The sequence below is a fragment of the Scyliorhinus torazame genome, chromosome 4, assembly GCF_047496885.1.
Source record: "Scyliorhinus torazame isolate Kashiwa2021f chromosome 4, sScyTor2.1, whole genome shotgun sequence".
Taxonomy (NCBI): Eukaryota; Metazoa; Chordata; class Chondrichthyes; order Carcharhiniformes; family Scyliorhinidae; genus Scyliorhinus; species Scyliorhinus torazame.
This window is the reverse complement of record NC_092710.1, coordinates 347,425,454-347,438,471: the sequence shown is the minus strand read 5'-3', so window position 1 is coordinate 347,438,471 and position 13,018 is coordinate 347,425,454. Positions and strand designations below refer to the sequence as shown.

General features: G+C 52.5%; 1 protein-coding gene and 1 long non-coding RNA gene across 4 annotated transcripts in view; one reads left to right on the top strand and one right to left on the bottom strand.

Annotated features, from left to right (window-relative positions):
• Positions 1 to 13,018, top strand: part of LOC140411508 (dynein axonemal heavy chain 8-like) — a 2,059,122-nt gene that overhangs the window by 163,770 nt on the left and 1,882,334 nt on the right. The window lies entirely within an intron of this gene.
• The window catches only part of LOC140411759 (uncharacterized), a 29,080-nt gene that overhangs the window by 14,476 nt on the left and 1,586 nt on the right, over positions 1 to 13,018 (bottom strand). The window contains exon 1 of one of the 3 annotated variants that reach the window (XR_011940996.1): positions 4,650 to 4,698. The exons of the other annotated variants lie outside the window; for them this stretch is intronic. This is a non-coding gene — a long non-coding RNA (uncharacterized lncRNA). Of the gene's footprint in view, positions 1 to 4,649; positions 4,699 to 13,018 lie in introns of those variants that run through there. 3 annotated transcript variants of the gene reach the window in all.

Genomic DNA, 13,018 nt, shown 5'->3' with positions numbered 1-13,018 from the left:
ACTCTAAACCTTGCCCCTCTCACCTTAAACCTATGCCCCCTAGTAATTGACCCCTCTACCCCAGGGAAAAGCCTCTGACTATCCACTCTGTCTATGCCCCTCATAATTTTGTAGACCTCTATCAGGTCGCCCCTCAACCTCCTTCGTTCCAGTGAGAACAAACCGAGTTTATTCATCCGCTCCTCATAGCTAATGCCCTCCATACAGGCAACATTCTGGTAAATCTCTTCTGCACCCTCTCTAAAGCCTCCACATCGTTCTGGTAGTGTGGCGACCAGAATTGAACACGATTCTCCAAGTATGGCCGAACTAAGGTTCTATACAGTTGCAACATGACTAGCCAATTCTTATACTCAATGCCCCGGCCAATGAAGGCAAGCATGCCGTATGCCTTCTTGACTACCTTCTCCACCTGTGTTGCCCCTTTCAGTGACCTGTGGACCTGTACTCCTAGATCTCTTTAAATTTCAATACTCTTGAGGGTTCTACCATTCACTGTATATTCCCTACCTGCATTAGACCTTCCAAAATGCATTACCTCACATTTGTCCGGATTAAACTCCATCTGCCATCTCTCCGCCAAGTCTCCAAACAATCTAAATCCTGCTGTATCCTCTGACAGTCCTCATCGCTATCCGCAATTCCACCAACCTTTGTGTCGTCTGCAAACTTACTAATCAGACCAGCTACATTTTCCTCCAAATCATTTATATATATACTACAAACAGCAAAGGTCCCAGCACTGAATCCTGTGGAACACCACTGGTCACAGCCCTCCAATTAGAAAAGCATCCTTCCATTGCTACTCTCTGCCTTCTATGACCTAGCCAGTTCTGTATCCACCTTGCCAGCTCACCCCTGATCCCGTGTGACTTCACCTTTTGTACTAGTCTACCATGAGGGACCTTGTCAAAAGCCTTACTGAAGTCCATATAGACAACATCCACTGCCCTACCTGCATCAATCATCTTAGTGACCTCCTCGAAAAACTCTATCAAGTTAGTGAGACACGACCTCCCCTTCACAAAACCATGCTGCCTCTCACTAATACGTCCATTTGCTTCCAAATGGGAGTAGATCCTGTCTCGAAGAATTCTCTCCAGTAATTTCCCTACCACTGAAGTAAGGCTCACCGGCCTGTAGTTCCTTGGATTATCCTTGCTACCCTTCTTAAACAGAGGAACAACATTGGCTATTCTCCAGTCCTCCGGGACATCCCCTGAAGACAGTGAGGATCCAAAGATTTCTGTCAAGGCCTCAGCAATTTCCTCTCCCGCCTCCTTCAGTATTCTGGGGTAGATCCCATCAGGCCCTGGGGACTTATCTACCTTAATATTTTTTAAGACACCCAACACCTCGTCTTTTTGGATCTCAATGTGACCCAAGCTATCTACACACCCTTCTCCAGACTCAACATCTACCAATTTCTTCTCTTTGGTGAATACTGATGCAAAGTATTCATTTAGTACCTCGCCCATTTCTTCTGGCTCGACACATAGATTCCCTTGCCTATCCTTCAGTGGGCCAACCCTTTCCCTGGCTACCCTCTTGCTTTTTATGTACGTGTAAAAAGCCTTGGGATTTTCCTTAACCCTATTTGCCAATGACTTTTCGTGACTCCTTCTAGCCCTCCTGACTCCTTGCTTAAGTTCCTTCCTACTATCCTTATATTCCACGCAGGCTTCGTCTGTTCCCAGCCTTTTAGCCCTGACAAAAACCTCCTTTTACTTTTTGACGAGGCCTACAATATCTCTCGTTATCCAAGGTTCCTGAAAATTGCCGTATTTATCCTTCTTCCTCACAGGAACATGCCGGTCCTGAATTCCTTTCAACTGACACTTGAAAGCCTCCCACATGTCAGCTGTTGATTTGCCCTCAAACATCCGCCCCCAATCTATGTTCTTCAGTTCCCGTCTAATATTGTTATAATTAGCCTTCCCCCAATTTAGCACATTCATCCTAGGACCACTCTTATCCTTGTCCACCAGTACTTTAAAACTTACTGAATTGTGGTCACTGTTACCGAAATGGTCCCCTACTGAAACATCTACCACCTGGCCGGGCTCATTCCCCAATACCAGGTCCAGTACCGCCCCTTCCCTAGTTGGACTGTCTACGTATTGTTTTAAGAAGCCCTCCTGGATGCTCCTTACAAACTCCGCCCCGTCTAAGCCCCTGGCACTAAGTGAGTTCCAGTCAATATTGGGGAAGTTGAAGTCTCCCATCACCACAACCCTGTTGTTTTTACTCTTTTCCAAAATCTGTCTACCTATCTGCTCCTCTATCTCCCGCTGGCTGTTGGGAGGCCTGTAGTAAACCCCCAACATTGTGACTGCACCCTTCTTATTCCTGATCTCTACCCATATAGCCTCACTGCCCTCTGAGGTGTCCTCCCGCAGTACAGCTGTGATATTCTCCCTAACCAGTAGCGCAACTCCGCCACCCCTTTTACATCCCCCTCTATCCCGCCTGAAACATCTAAATCCTGGAACGTTTAGCTGCCAATCCTGCCCTTCCCTCAACCAGGTCTCTGTAATGGCAACAACATCATAGTTCCAAGTACTAATCCAAGCTCTAAGTTCATCTGCCTTACCCGTAATACTTCTTGCATTAAAACATATGCACTTCAGGCCACCAGACCCGCTGTGTTCAGCAACTTCTCCCTGTCTGCTCTGCCTCAGAGCCCCACTGTCCCTATTCCCTAGTTCTCCCTCAATGCTCTCACCTTCTGACCTATTGCTCCCATGCCCACCCCCCTGCCATACTAGTTTGAACCCTCCCGTGTGACACTAGCAAACCTCGCGGCCAGGATATTTATGCCTCGCCGGTTTAGATGCAACCCGTCCACCTTATATAGGTCACACCTGCCCCGGAAGTACTCCCAGTGGTCCAGATAACGGAAACCCCCCTCCTACACCAGCTGTTTAGCCACGTGTTTAGCTGCTCTATCTTCCTATTTCTAGCCTCACTGGCACGTGGCACAGGGAGTAATCCCGAGATTACAACCCTAGAGGTCCTGTCTTTTAACTTTCTGCCTAGCTCCCTGAACTCCTGCTGCAGGACCTCATGCCCCTTCCTGCCTATGTCGTTAGTCCCAATATGTACAACGACCTCTGCCTGTTTGCCCTCCCCCTTCAGGATGCCCTCTACCCGTTCGGAGACATCCTGGACCCTGGCACCAGGGAGGCAACATACCATCCTGGAGTCTCTTTCACATCCACAGAAGCGCCTATCTGTGCCCCTGACTGTAGAGTCCCCTATTACTATTGCTCTTCTGCGCTTTGACCCTCCCTTCTGAACACCAGAACCAGCCGTGGTGCCACTGCTCTGGCTGCTGCTGTTTTCCCCTGATAGGCTATTCCCCCCAACGGTATCCAAAGGGGTATACCTGTTCGAGAGGGGGACAACCACAGGGGATTCCTACACTGACTGCCTGCCCTTTCTGGTGGTCACCAATTTCTCTGCCTGCACCTTGGGTGTGACCACATTTATATAACTGTGATCTATGACGCTTTCCGCCACCTGCATGCTCCTAAGTGCATCCAATTGCTGCTCCAACCGAACCATGCGGTCTGTGAGGAGCTCCAGTTGGGTGCACGTTCTGCAGATGAAGCCATCTGGGATGCTGGAAGCCTCCCGGACCTGCCACATCTCACAGTCAGAGCACTGCACCCCTCTACCTGACATTGCGTCAATTAATTACAATTAAAAGTTTTAAAAAAAATGTTTTATATTTAAAAAAATTTTTTTCAAAGTTAGTTAACTATCTGTTTCCTAGCACTAGATTTCTAATATAAATGCGAAAGCTAAATACAGTACTCTCCGATCTCTGGCTTAGATACCCCTCTAAATTATAATTAAGTAATTATGTTTAATTAGTTACCAATGCTTAATTTTTTTAATTTAGTGTAGATTCGCAACCAGCCACTCAGGTCACAGCTTTTCTGTGATGTCACTTCAGTTTCCCCCCGACACACACAACTTGAAAAAGGTATAAAAGTAAAAATGTGTAAAAATCACTTACTTACCTTCTTACCTTCTGAGTGTCTGAGATGTTCTCAGGTTCTCTCCCTGACAGAGACTGCTCCTCCTCCTCCGAACGGCTCCCGAAACTAGGCCCCGATCTTTTAAAATCTCCGCTCTGACTCGCAGCTCCTGCGCTTTTAAAATCTCCCTCGCTGTTTTCACTGTCCCGGCTCACTCACCTCTCGTGCTGTTTTCACTGTCCCCTGGGACAATGAATCAAAATAGTAGAGCAGCCTGGGAAGATGAGTGAAAACCGGAGAGCAGCCTGGAAAGATATGTGAAAACTGTAGACCAGTCTGGCACAATCAGTAAAAACCAGAGAACAGCCTAGGAAGGTGAGTGAAAACCGGAGAGCAGCCTGGGACAATGTATGAAAACCGGAGAGCAACCTGGGACAATGAATGAAAACATGAGAGCAGCCTGGGACAATGAATGAAATCCGGAGAGCTGCTGTTCGGTTTTCACTTACTTTCCCAGGCCGCACTTTGGTTTTCACTCACATTCCCAGGATGCTCTCCGGTTTTCACACACTTTCCAGGCTGCTCTATGATTTTCACTCACATTCCGAGGCTGCTCTACGGTTTTCACTCATCTTCCCAGGCTGCTCTCCGGTTTTCACTCACCTTTCCAGGCTGCTCTCCGGTTTTCACTCATTGTCCCAGACTGCCGTTCAGTCTTCACCCACATTCCCTGGCTGCTCTTCGGTTTCCCCTCACCTTCGCAGGGTGCTCCCCGCTTTTCTCTCATTTTCCCGGTTTCTCTCCAGTTTCCACTCACATTCCCAGGCTACTCTATGGTTTTTACTCATCTGCCCAGGCTGCTCTCCGGTTTTCATTCATTGTCCCAGGTTGCTCTCCGGTTTTCATACATTGTCCCAGGCTGCTCTCCGGTTTTCACTCACCTTCCCAGTCTGTTCTTCGGTTTTGATTCATTGTCCCAGGCTGCTCTTCGGTTGTCACTCACTGTCCCGGGCTGCTGTCTGGTTTTCACTCACCCTCCCAGGCTGCTCTCCAGTTTTCACTCACCTGCTCAGGCTGCCGTCCGGTTTTCACTCACCCTCCCAGGCTGCTCTCCAGTTTTCACACACTTTCCAGGCAGCTCTAAGCTTTTCACTCACAGTCCCAGGCTGCTCTACGGCTTTCACTCATCTTCCCAGCCTGTTCTCCGGTTTTCACTCAACTTCCCAGGCTGTTCTCCGGTTTTCACTCACATTCCCAGGGTGCACTCCTGTTTTCACTCATTGTCCCAGGCTGCTCTACGGCTTTCACTCATCTTCCCAGCCTGCGCTCTGGTTTTAACTCATCTTCCCAGCCTGCTCTCTGGTTTTAACTCATCTTCCCAGTCTGCTCTCCAGTTTTCACTCTGTAGCACCATCGATCACACACGGGGCGAGACGTAAAGAACTTCAATCGAGGCTTTATTGAGCAGACTTGTTCAGACTCGTTCCCCAGCAGCTCACTCACAGAATGCAGCTGCGGGGATTAAACCCAGGTTCTTATACCCCGCCTATCTGGGTGGAGCCCAGTAGGTGGAGGATCCAATCGGGATCCAGCATCTGCCCTCCAATAGCTCCTCGGCATTCCTGGTGTACCGTATTACCCCTAATACATACCACCACATTCTCCCCTTGTTAAAAAAGAACCCTGCTGGGTGGTGGGTGGTGTGGTGGTAGGGGTTTACAGGGTCGGTGCCTTAACCATTGAACTATATACAATCATGCCGCTTTTACTGGGCCACCAAATTATTCACATTTCACCCGATTTGCAGCGTTAACTATTTACAACAACGCCGCTTTACTGGGCCACTGAATTATATACATCTTAAGTCGATTCGATGAGTCGAGATGGTGCTCTGGTCGCCCTTTCCGATCGTCTCAACCCGGGTGGTGGTGGTACTGGCTCGGGTCCGGTCGACTCTGGGAGCATCGCGCTGTCCCCTTCTGTTTCCTTACTCCTGGACGGGGCTGGGAGGAGGACCGATCCCCCCGGGAAGGGGGTGGCTGTGGGGTGCACCGGCGGGAGTGAGGGGGAGGTGATTTGTGTTGGGGGTGGGGTGGGGAGCTCCGGCGGGCGCCAGGTCCCGCAGAGAGACCGTGTCCTGTCGGCCGTCTGGGTACGCCACGTATGCGTACTGCGGGTTTGCGTGGAGTAGATGTACCTTTTCCACCAGCGGGTCTGATTTGTGCGCCCGCACATGTTTCCGGAGCAGGATGGGTCCCGGGGCTGCCAGCCAGGTCAGAAGTGACGTTCCAGAAGCGGACCTCCTAGAGAAGACAAGGAGGCGCTCGTGAGGCGTTTGGTTAGTGGTGGTACACAGCAGGGACCGGATAGAATGAAGTGCATCCGGGAGGACTTCCTGCCAGCGGGAAGTTGGGAGACTCCTAGACCGTAGGGCCAGTAGGACGGTCTTCCAGACCGTTCCGTTCTCCCTCTCTACCTGCCCGTTCCCCCGGGGTTGTAGCTGGTCGTCCTGCTCGAGGCTATGCCCTTGCTGAGCAGGAATTGACGCAGCTCGTCACACATGAAGGAGGACCCCCTGTCGCTATGGATGTAGGCGGGGAAACCGAACAGGGTAAAGATGGTGCCGAGGGCTTTAATGACCGTGGCCGCAGTCATGTCGGGGCGAAGGGGAAGCGGGAGTATTCGTCAACGACGTTAAGAAAGTACGTGTTGCGATCGGTGGAGGGGGCCTTTGAAATCCAAACTGAGGCGTTCAAAGGGACGGGAAGCCTTTATCAGGTGCGCTCTATCTGGCCTGAAAAAATGCGGTTTGCATTCTGCGCAGATTTAGCAGTTCTTGGTGACTGTTCGGACGTCCTCGACGGAGTAAGGGAGGTTGCGAGCCTTTATGAAGTGGTAGAAACGAGTGACCCCCGGGTGGCAGAGGTCCTCGTGGAGGGCTTGGAGACGGTCCACTTGTGCGTTGGCACAAGTGCCGCGAGATAGGGTATTGGACGGCTCGTTCAGCTTTCCGGGATGGTACAAGACCTCATAGTTGTAGGTGGAGAGTTCGATCCTCCACCGCAGGATCTTGTCGTTTTTTACCTTGCCCCGCTATGCATTATCGATCATGAAGGCTACCGACCGTTGGTCAGTGAGGAGAGTGAATCTCCTACCGGCCAGGTAATGCCTCCAATGTCGCACAGCTTCCACTATGGCTTGGGCCTCCTTTTCTACTGAGAAGTGGCGAATTTCTGAAGCGTGTAGGGTCCGGGAGAAAAAGGCCACGGGTCTGCCTGCTTGGTTGAGCGTGGCCGCCAGAGCGATGTCGGACGCGTCGCTCTCTACTTGGAAGGGGAGGGACTCGTCGATGGCGCGCATCGTGGCCTTCGCGATATCCGTTTTCATGCGGCTGAAGGCCTGGCGGGTCTCTGTCGACAGGGGAAAAGTTGTGGACTGGATTAGTGGGCGGGCCTTGTCTGCGTACTGGGGGACCCACTGGGCGTAATAAGAAAAGAAGCCCAGGCAGCGTTTCAGGGCTTTGGTACAGTGGGGGAGAGAGAACTCCATGAGGGGGCGCATGCGTTCGGGGTCAGGGCCTATCACTCCATTACGCACTACGTAGCCCAGGATGGCTAGACGGTCGGTGCTAAACACGCATTTTTCCTCGTTGTAGGTGAGGTTGAGGGCGTTAGCGGTCTGGAGGAATTTGCGGAGGTTGGCGTCGTGGCCGCAGATGGTGACGTTGTCGAGGTACGGGAACGTGGCCCGTAAACCGTGCTGGTCGACCATTCGGTCCATCTCTCGTTGGAAGACCGAGACTCCGTTCGTGACGCCGAATGGAACTCTTAAGAAGTGGTATAGCCGCCCGTCTGCTTCGAAGGCAGTGTACTTGCGGTCACCGGGGCGAATGGGGAGCTGGTGGTTGGCGGACTTAAGGTCCACGGTGGAGAAGACCTTGTACTGTGCAATCCGATTGACCATGTCGGATATGCGGGGAAGAGGGTACGCATCTAGCTGCGTGTACCTGTTGATGGTCTGACTGTAGTCTACGACCATCCTTTGCTTCTCCCCTGTCCTCACTACTACCACCTGGGCTCTCCAGGGACTATTGCTGGCCTGGATTATGCCTTCCTTCAGCAGCCGCTGTACTTCGGACCTGATAAACGTCCGGTCCTGGGTGCTGTACCATCTGCTCCTCGGGGCGACGGGTTTGCAATCCGGAGTGAGGTTCACAAACAGGGAGGGCGGTTCGACCTTGAGTGTCGCAAGGCCGCAGATAGTCAGTGGGGGTATAGGGCCGCCAAATTTGAATGTTAAGCTCTGGAGGTTGCATTGGAAGTCCAACCCCAGGAGGGTGGGAGCGCAGAGGTGGGGAAGGACGTACAGCCGGTAATTTTTGAACTCTCTCCCCTGCACTGTTAGGTTTGCGATGCAGAACCCTTTGATTTCAATGGAGTGGGTCCCCGCCGCCAGGAAAATTTTTTGGGTGCTTGGCCGAATTACAAGGGAACAGCGTCTTACCGTGTCCGGGTGAATAAAACTCTCCGTGCTCCCCGAGTCGATCAAACACGGCGTTTTGTGGCCGTTCACCAGCACCTTTGTCGTTGTCGTCTGGAGCGTCCGGGGCCGCGACTGGTCGAGGGTCACCGATGCCAAACGTGGTTGGTGTATCAGACCGTTGTCTTCAGGCAGTGTGGAGCCGTCCACGCCGGGGTCCTTGCCTGTCAGCCAAGATGGCGGCGTCCATGGATCGCACGCGGTTGGGGGTGGACAAAATGGCCGCTCCCCTGAGTCGCACGAGGCCGGGGGTGGACAAAATGGCCGCTCCCATGAGTCGCATGCGGCCGGGGGTGGACAAAATGGCCGCTCCCATGGATCGCACGCGGCCTGTGGGTAGGAAGATGGCGGCGCCCGTCCCCCCCTCGTGGTGTCCGGGGTCCAAAATGGCGGAGCCTGTTGGCCGCCCGTGGGTCGCTGGGGGAGTTGAGCCCATGGTCCCATTTGTTCCCCGGAGATTGCGGCGACCCCACGGGACTGGCACACCGCTGCGTAGTGCCCCTTTTTACCGCAGCTTTCACAGGTGGCCGAGCGGGCCGGGCAGCGCTGGCGGGGGTGTTTTGACTGCCCGCAAAAGTAGCAGCGGGGCCCCCCCCGGATGGTCTGGGATTCTGGCTGCGCACACTTGCGGAGGGGTTGGGGTTGCCGGGGGGTCGGTCGCGGCGGGGGTCCACGGAGACCAAGGGGCTGCAGCGCGGTTGGGGGCATATGCGCGGGCGTTTTGGGAGGCCACGTCGAGGGAGGCTGCGAGGGCCCGTACCTCTGTGAGTCCGAGAGAGTCTTTCTCTAAAAGTCTCTGGCGAATTTGCGACGATGCCAAACCTGCTGTGTAAGCGTCTCTGATCAGGAGGTTCGTATGTTCGTTCGTCGTAACCGCTGGGCAGTTGCAGTTTCGTCCCAGGATCGTTAGAGCGTTGAAGAAATCGTCTAGCGATTCCCCGGGTATTTGTCGTCTCGTCGCGAGCTGGTAGCGTGCGTAGACCTGGTTGACGGGCTTAATGTAGATCTCCTTCAGCAAGTTGATCGCCTCTGGGAATTCTTCCGCGCCCTCGATGCGTGAGTAGATTTCGGGACTCACCCTGGAATGCAGGACCTGCACCTTCTGGTCTTCTGTTGGTCTGCCGGGGGCTGTTCGGAGGTATTCCTCAAAGCACACCAGCCAGTGTTTAAACGCGGATGTTGCGTTTGCTGCGTGGGGGCCGATTCGCAGGCACTCCGGGGGTGATCCGGAGCTCCATATTCCTTTTTAAGTCTGCTCAATAAATTGTAGCACCATCGATCACACACGGGGCAAGACGTAAAGAACTTCAATCGAGGCTTTATTGAGCAGACTTGTTCAGACTCGTTCCCCAGCAGCTCACTCACAGAATGCAGCTGCGGGGATTAAACCCAGGTTCTTATATCCCTCCTATCTGGGTGGAGCCCAGTAGGTGGAGGATCCAATCGGGATCCAGCATATGTCCTCCAATAGCTCCTCGGCATTCCTGGTGTACCGTATTACCCCTAATACAGCCCACCACACACTCATCTTCCCAGGCTGCTCTCTGGTTTTCACTCACATTCCCAGGCCGCTCTTTGGTTTTCAATCACATTCCCAGGCTGCTTTCCGGTTTTCACGCCTCTTCCCAGGCTGCTCTCCGGTTTTCACTCATCTTTCCAGGCTGCTCTCTGGTTTTTACTCAACTTCCCAGGCTGCTCCCCGGTTTTCACTCATCTTTCCAGGCTGCTCTCCGGTTTTCACTCACCTTCCCAGGCTGTAGTTAAGTTTACACTCACATTCCCAGGCTGCTCTTCGGTTTCCCCTCACATTCGCAGGGTGCTCCCCGATTTTCTCTCATTTTCCAGGCTGCTCTACAGTTTTCACTCACATTCCCAGACCGTCCTTTGGTTCTCACACACATTCCTAGGCTGCTCTACGGTTTTCACTCATCTTCCCAGCCTGCTGTCCGGATTTCACTCAACTTCCCTGGCTGCTCCCTGGTTCTCACTCACCGTTCCAGGCTGCTCTCCTGTTTTCACTCATTTTCCCAGACTACCGTTAAGTCTACACTCACATTTCCAGGCTGCTCTTCGGTTTTCCCTCACATTCCCCGGCTGCTCTCCGGTTTTACTTACCCGCCCAGGCTGCTCTCCGGTTTTATTCATTGTCCCAGACTGCTCTCCGGTTTTCACATATCTTCCCAGGCTGCTCTACTATTTTGATTCATTGTCCCAAGCTGCTCTCTGGTTTTCCCTGATTGTGCCAGACTGCTCTCCGGTTTCCACTCACCTTCTCAGGCTGCTCTCCGGATTTTACGCATCCTGCCAATCTGCTCTCCGGTTTTCACTCACCTTTCCAGGCTGTTCTTCGGTTTTCACTCAAATGCCCAGGCTGCCTACTGGTTTCCACTCACATTCCCAGGCTACGTTCCATTTTCACTCACATGCCCAGGCTGCTCACTGGTTTCCACTCACTTTCCCAGGCTACGTTCCGTTTTCACTCATTCTCCCAGGCTTATCTCCGATTTTCAATCACCTTCCCAGGATGATCTCCGGTTTGCAATTATTGTCCCAGGCTGCTCTAAGCTTTTCACTCACATTCCCAGGCTGCTCTACGGATTTCACTCAGCTTCCCAGGCTGTTCTCCAATTTTCACTCATTTTCCAGGCTGCTCTCTGGTTTTCACTCACATTCCCAGGCTGCTCCCCAGTATTCACTCACCTTCCCAGGCTGCTCTCCGGTTTTCACCCACATTCCAAGGCTACTCTACGGTTTTCACTAACCTTCCCAGGCTGCTCTCTGGTTTTCACTCACATTCCCAGGCTGCTCCCCAGTATTCACTCACCTTCCCAGGCTGCTCTCCGGTTTTCACCCACATTCCAAGGCTACTCTACGGTTTTCACTAACCTTCCCAGGCTGCTCTCTGGTTTTCACTCACATTCCCAGGCTGCTCCCCAGTATTCACTCACCTTCCCAGGCTGCTCTCCGGTTTTCACCCACATTCCTAGGCTGCTCTACTGTTTTCACTCATGTTCCCAGCCTGCTCTCCGGGTTACACACACCATCCCAGACTGCTCTACGGTTTTCACTTTATGTCCCAGGCTGCTCTTCGGTTTTCACTCACCTTCCCTGGCTGCTCTCTGCTTTTCTCTCATTTACCAGGTTGCTCTCCGGTTTACACTCACCTTCCAAGGCTGCTCTTCGGTTTACACTCACCTTCCCAGGCTGCTCTCCGGTTTACACTCACCTTCCCAGGCTGCTCTCCGGTTTTCACTCTTTGTCCCAGGCTGCTCTCCGGTTTTCACTCACCTTCCAAGGCTGCTCTTCGGTTTTCACTCATCTTCCAAGGCTGCTCTTCGGTTTTCACTCATCTTCCCAGGCTGCTGTCCGGTTTTCACTCATCTACCCAGGCTGTTCTCCGGTTTACACTCTCATTCGCAGGCTGCTGTCCGGTTTTCATTCACCTTCCCAGGCTGCTCTTCAATTTTCACTCATTTTTCCAGGCTGCTCTATGCTTTTCACTCACATTCCCAGGCTGCTCTCTGGTTTTCACTCACATTCCCAGGCTGCTCTTCGGATTTCACTCACATTCCCAGGCTGCTCTTCTGTTTTCACTCACGCTCCCAAGCTGCTGTTTGGTTTTCATCACATTCCCAGGCCGCTCTTTGGTTCTCACTCACATTCCGAGGCTGCTCTACGGTTTTCACTCATCTTCCCAGCCTGCTGTCCGGTTTTCACTCAACTTCCCTTGCTGCTCCCTGGTTCTCACTCACCGTTCCAGGCTGCTCTCCTGTTTTCACTCATTTTCCCAGACTACCGTTAAGTCTACACTCACATTTCCAGGCTGCTCTTCGGTTTTCACTCACATACCCAGGCTGCTCTACGGTATTCACTCACCTGCACAGGATGCTCTCTGCTTTTCACACTTTGTCCCAGGCTGCGCTCAGGTTTTCACTCACCTTCCCAGGCTGCTGTTTGGTTTTCACTCACCTCCCCAGGCTGCTCTCAGGCTTTCACTCACCTTCCCAGGCCGCTCGCATTCCCAGACCGTCCTTTGGTTCTCACTCACATTCCCAAGCTACTCTTCGGTTTTCACTCACCATCGCAGGATGCTCTCCGGTTTTCTCTCACATTCCCCGGCTGCTCACTGGTTTTTACTCACCTGCCCAGGCTGCTCTCCGGTTTTCATTCATTGTCCCAGGTTGCTCACCGGTTTTCAATCACCTTACAAGGCTGCTCTCTGGTTTTCACTGATTGTGCCAGACTGCTCTCCGGTTTTCACACATCTTCCTTGCCTGCTCCTCCGGCTTTCACTCATCTTCCCAGGCTTCTCTACTATTTTGATTCATTGTCCCAGGCTGCTCTCCGGTTTTCACACATCTTCCTTGCCTGCTCTCCGGCTTTCACTCATCTTCCCAGGCTTCTCTACTATTTTGATTCATTGTCCCAGGCTACTCTCTGGCTTTCACTGATTGTGCCAGACTTCTCTCCGGTTTCCACTCACCTTCCCAGGC